At 42.2% G+C, this 6,289-nt stretch overlaps 1 pseudogene; it reads left to right on the top strand.

Moving 5' to 3' along the window:
* Nucleotides 1-485: 485 nt before the first annotated feature.
* LOC119367690 lies at nt 486-962 on the top strand (annotated as a pseudogene).
* Nucleotides 963-6,289: the final 5,327 nt, after the last annotated feature.

Here is a 6,289-nt window from a genome sequence, read left to right as displayed (position 1 = left end):
ATCAAGATTCTTTACCTATTATTAGCTAAATTAGGAGTATTGTGTATAAGCAAAAGGTTATGGGAGTTTCTTGGTATAACTCCTTGTCACAATGGTGTGGTTGCAAAGCTAATTCAGTATCATGTAATCTACTTAGCAGGCAACCATTTTTAGGGAAACTTAGCAGGCAACTTTACTTAGATTGTACAACCAATATTCATTTCATTTTCCTTAATAAGATCATTACTTTTTCATGCACTGCCTCTCCCCCATATGCCAGCAGCAAGAATTTGTTTTATGCATTGTTTAGCATTTGCATTAATATTGTATTCCCCAGTGCTTTTTGTATCCCGATTTTTAACATCGACTGCTGATAAATCAAAACTGGTGTATAGATTGTTGGTTTGTCACTATGTGCACAGGGTTATGATTGGGTAATTGAAATGTTATTCACATTGTCAATTGACTAATATGTGCTACTTGTTACCTTGCTACAGAGAAACCAGCGACAATGGTGATCCCTCCACCAGACAGGGCAGCTAGAATCGTCAGTTTTCTCAAGCCCAACCTTTTGAGGATGGATTTCTCGAACAAGTTTGTGACCGCCCAGGTGATCCACACCCCAACAACAACCGTCCCGTGTTCTGCGAGCTCACAGGAGAAGCTGCTGAGATCGCACATGTAGTCGACCGGCGACGTCTCTGCCGCCGCAAAGATTGGAAAGTTGTTGGGCGAGCACCTGCTGCTCAAGTAGATACCTGCCGTGTCCATCCACATGAAGAGAGAGCAGAAGTACCATGGGAAAGTCACGGCTGTTATAGATTCTGTCGGAGAAGCTGGTGTCAAGTTGTTGTGATGGTGAAAACATAGAGCTCGGCTTAGCATTTGCGCAGTCTTCGCTATATTTCTGATGTTTGGACTGATTCACAACCACTTTTGTGTTTATGAATTCGGCGCTAAACAAACGCTGTCCGGGACCCACGTTAATAAAAGAACTGTGTTGTAGGGACTCAGCCTGATAATATGTTGTAGCACTTGAATCAATAGCCTGTGCCTGTTATTGTTCTCCTTTCGGAAATCCAATGGAGATTAGGGCTGGAAATATTCCGGCGCCTGGTTGTTTCTGATACGAAATTTGGTATTCGTTTTTCTTTTGCAGGTGAAAAAAATGAAATACCAAATTTGGTACTCATGCCTGTTTTATGGATCACGGTGCGACTTTTTTTGCGTGTGAATTAATGTTTGATCGCGACTGCTGAGTGTATCATGCGGTTAAGTTTTGTTCAGATGCTCAGTTATCCATAGCGTAGCACCCTTTGCATCAGAGAATCTTCTTGAATTTTCCTTTTCTCTTGGGGAACTCGTTGTTATTGTTCTTGCAAATTGTTTACTGCCCGTGGATGCTAAACCTCAAGATCGTGTTTCTTTTTAGGAGATATACGTGTGTGTATATAATAATAATAATAATAATAATAATAATAATAATAATAATAATAATAATAATAATGAAGTAATTAGTGCTTATGGCGATATGTCACATAAAAAGCCTCTAAAATTTTGTCATGGCCTTTGTTGATTACGATTTTTTTCTCCCGTTGCAACGCACGGGCCCTTTTGCTAGTAACAATATAGCTAAACAAATCTAAAACAAAACAAAATAAAATTACCAGAACACATAGTTGGACATTATTGCTACTTTACAAAATAGTGAACATTTTTAAAACACAAATTCACAAGAAACAATATTTTGCAATACAAGCATATAAAGAGTATGATAACAACTATAAAATAATTTTGAGTTACTACCAAGCCAAAATAATTTAGGTAGACACCAGAATATACTCTTAGCATTTTTCAAATATAATTAATAGGAAAGAAGTCATATTATCTCCACTCCAAATATATTGCCTTGAGTTGGAAAACACTTTAAATATTCAGAAAATTTAAATAAGCATAGAAATCATTATGAAAAGTAATGATCCTATTAACAATCCAAATTTGAAAATTTGGGATGTTTCAAATCTACCACCCTTAAAATGAATCTCGTCCTCGAGATTCGAAGAGGCTAGAAAGAAAAGACTAGGGTTGGGGTCTCCTTGAATATCCATTGTTCGTCCGAGAGTTTGGGGTACTACCACCCTGAGAATAAGAGTCATCGGTCTTACTCCTTCGAGCAAATCCTCCACATATATGTCTTACACTCCTTTGAAATTCCGAATCCCTTATCAAAAGAGCAGTCTTGCATAAACTAAAACTTCATGGCTCACAGGTCTTGCGCCAATACTAAACAAATATCGATACTCTCATGGTGGTCATCAAGAATGGTTCCTCTAGAAAAGAGTATTGGTTTATTCTCATCGTATAACCTACTATTGGCAACGGGTGCCTTCTACAGGGATCAAACGTCACACCATTCTATGGTTGAAGTCTTAATAACGACGTCTCTCTACTATAGGTATGTCACTCTAGATTAACCATTTCACATAGCAAAAGCGAATAATAAGAGTAAGTCGGCATGGTGATCAATCCATTCCGCACCCAAATCATTACCTTGTATATGGTTTAGAAAATCTCGCATTCTAACACTCGGGCATCCTCACGAGCATTGCAGAAACTTCTCTTGTTCACGAACTAGGTTCGGATTAATCCATTCATTCTACATGCCAAACAAAACAACTATCGTTCCTATCAACTCTCAGGTTTTCGTCAACTACTGTAAAACATATGACGATGAATTGTAGCTTCCTTCAGCAAGATTGTGCTTGCTTCTTGTCAGATCATGGTGCATGTGGTTAAACTTGAACTCATCACTAGGCTGCAGCATATATTAGGATATAGACAGAATAAAGACCTAGGGGGAAAACACTACCCATATGCTCATGCTAGCAACAAAAACTACTACAACAACAAAAACAAGCACTAAATTCACACAAGTCACACCACACAAGCAAAACCTACAGGTAAGGTCATATCCACAAGAGATATGATATCATCATTCTACCGCAAATCGTTTATCAAACACAACTTAGTAATGGTGGTCTGTCAACTAAAACTTCTTAAATGACACTAATATAATTTCAGGGGTCATCTATATTTGAAAAGAGAAGGTCTGAGTACGAGAGTGAGGACTAACAAGTAGATAGAAAGTTGGAAAGCAAGTTTTTCACTCCTATGGCTTCTCTAATCCATTTTCTAGGGTCACGACCTACAGTCAACACACTGCTCTGATACCATCTGTAACGACCCGAACCTGATAAGATTCGATGTCTCTGTGCTCACTGTGCTAGTCCCTGGATCGACTCGCTAGCATACACAGTACATATGAATATCAAATAACAAGAGCATCATTTACTATAACGTATGATCCAGAATTCATAAAGTATTACAACATGAGTAGCACATAGCTAACTTTATTCAATAATAACAGCGGAAAGGTAGCATAATAAACGATGAATCCCATCAATGCCCACTGGCGAAAATGCTGAGTGAAGACTCGCGACCCTACTGTATCTCACTGATCATCTGAAAATCCTGCAACATGATAAGCTGCAGCCACAAGGGTCAATACATTGAATGTATTGGCAAATCACACAATATGATAAAACAAACCTACATCCACAAGCAAAGTATGACAAACAAAACACTCAAGTTTGGATTCGCATAAAACTACCTTCACCTACCTCCACGACATAGGCAAGGTGCAAACAACACAGATGATAAAGATCTTCAAGATGTCTCAAGTGCGCTCAATCCTGGCGCATTCTCTAGGGACAATAGAGCGCTCAGCCAGTGACGCATTCACGTGAGAAAAAGCCCCAACACCTCAAGTGCGCTCAGCCATGGCGCATTCTCTAGGGACAATAGAGCGCTCAGCCATTGACGCATTCACCTGAGAAAAAGTCCCGAGCCTACAACTATAAAGACTCACCACTTCCATGCATCACTCAACACATACCCACGTCTACCATAGCAAATCCAAGCATACAATCAAACAATGCAAACAGGACACGCACATGGCGACAAGCAATATAACATATCATAACAGTGCATAGCAGACATATAGGATGAGCATAATCAAAAAGTGCAACTTGCCTTGAAAGGTGCCGAAGTACTCTTAACGCTTAATTCTGACCCGCTTCGCACTCCGGACAATCTATATGATTGGTGGAAAGCTATTCGCTGCCAGGTCTAAACGGCGAATGGCCGCAACTTAAAGAAAAACGATTCGGCAATAACAAAAAAAAGGCGACCTAATTTCAGCGGTCGGATGAAGATCGGACGGACGGGGATGCTCACCGGTGAACAAAGACAACGTGGCCGCCGGAGTTGGAGAAGAAGGGCTCGAGCGGCTCGGTGATGAAGCGGGCGACGGATACAGAGGCCCTCTGGCTATGTAGAAATCACCAACGGGTTCATAACGCCACAGAGATGAATTAGGTGACCTCGGAGACGATTGGGGCTTGCTCCTGTGGTGACAATGACCGGCTGGAGCGGAGCTGCCTCCATGAAGCTTCGGGCTGAGGTCCTAGGGTTCGATGTGGTGTCTCCCTGCGCAGAATAAGAGATGAGGGTGATAGAGGAGACCAAGGCGAATCTAACCATAGGGGAAGGAGGTGTTGGGAACCTACAAACACGACGGAATCAATCGGCGGAAAGCTTCTGCGGCGGCGGACTCCGGCGAGATCTGGGCGAGGCGTAACGGGCACGAAAGGTGGCGGTTTGGCAAAAAATCGGGCGAGGAGGGGTTTGGGATCTTATATAGATCAGATACCGTGGCCTACGGGTCAAGAATCGATCGATTCGATCCGGTTGTCGTTCGGTGAGCAACAGTGCTCGGGAAGAACACGGCGCTGCGGGCAAGATGACAAGCGGCCCAGGGCGGTCAGCACCAGAGAGGTGAAAGAGGAAAAAACAAAAAGGTTGTGGAGTGGGCTGCGGCTGTGCGGGGAAAGAATGGGCCGGCCTGCTTGCTAGGCTGCGTGCGCGGGCGAGGAAAAGGAGATGGGCCGCAGCTGGGCTGCCCGATGGCACTGTGCACGCGTGGGCGGTTTCTCTTTTTTTTAAACCTCTGCTAGAGAAGTAACAATATAGCTAAACAAATCTAAAACAAAACAAAATAAAATTACCAGAACACATAGTAAGACATTATTGCTACTTTACAAAATAGTGAACATTTTTAAAACACAAATTCACAAGAAACAATATTTTGCAATACAAGCATATAAAGAGCATGATAACAACTATAAAATAATTTTGAGTTACTACCAAGCCAAAATAATTTAGGTAAACACGAGAATATACTCTTAGCATTTTTCAAATATAATTAATAGGAAAGAAGTCATATTATCTCCACTCCAAATATATTGCCTTGAGTTGGAAAACACTTTAAATATTTAGAAAATTTAAATAAGTATAGAAATCATTATGAAAAGTAATTATCCTATTAACAATCCAAATTTGAAAATTTGGGATGTTACAAAAGCGAGTTTGTCGATTTCCTCCATGAGAATCGGGATATCTTTGCATGGTCCCCCAAGGACATGCCGGGTGTTCCGACGGATTTCGCCGAGCACAAGCTACATGTCCGAGCAGATGCAAAACTAGTCAAACAGCCCCTCTGCTGACTGTCGGAGGAGAAGAGAAGAATTGTCGGTGAAGAGATAGCCCGTCTTCTGGCAGCCGGCTTCATTATGGAGGTGTTCTTTCCAGAATGGCTTGCCAACGCAGTCCTGGTACTGAAGAAGAACAAAAAGCGGTGCATGTCTATAGATTATACCTGCCTCAACAAAGCTTGCCCAAAAGATCCGTTTGCTTTGCCCTGGATTAACCAAGTGATAGACTCCACAGCCGGATGCGAGCTGTTGAGTTTCTTGGATGCCTACTTAGGTTACCATCAGATCAAGTTGGATCCAGCGGACCGCCTGAAGACCGCCTTCATCACGCCATTTGGAGCTTTCTGCTACCTCACAATGACATTCAGCTTGAGAAATGCCGGTGCCACTTTTCAGCGTTGCATGCAGAAATGCCTCCTCAAGCAACTCGGCAGAAATGCCCGCGTATACGTAGACAATATTGTGGTGAAGACGGAGAAGTGCGGCACCCTGCTGGAGGACCTCAAGGAAACATTTGACAACTTGCGCCGATTTTAGATCAAGCTCAACCCTGAGAAATGCGTGTTCGGGGTACCAGCAGGCCAGCTCCTTGGCTTCCTAATCTCTCAACGCGGCATTGAATGCAACCCGGTGAAGATCAAGGCCATACAGATGATGGAGATTCCCACCCAGCTTTGAGATGTCCATAAGTTCACCGG

Source organism: Triticum dicoccoides, chromosome 2B, assembly GCF_002162155.2.
Source record: "Triticum dicoccoides isolate Atlit2015 ecotype Zavitan chromosome 2B, WEW_v2.0, whole genome shotgun sequence".
NCBI classification, from domain to species: domain Eukaryota; kingdom Viridiplantae; phylum Streptophyta; class Magnoliopsida; order Poales; family Poaceae; genus Triticum; species Triticum dicoccoides.
Note: the sequence above shows the minus strand (reverse complement) of the source record. Positions and strands in the feature narration are given on the sequence as shown.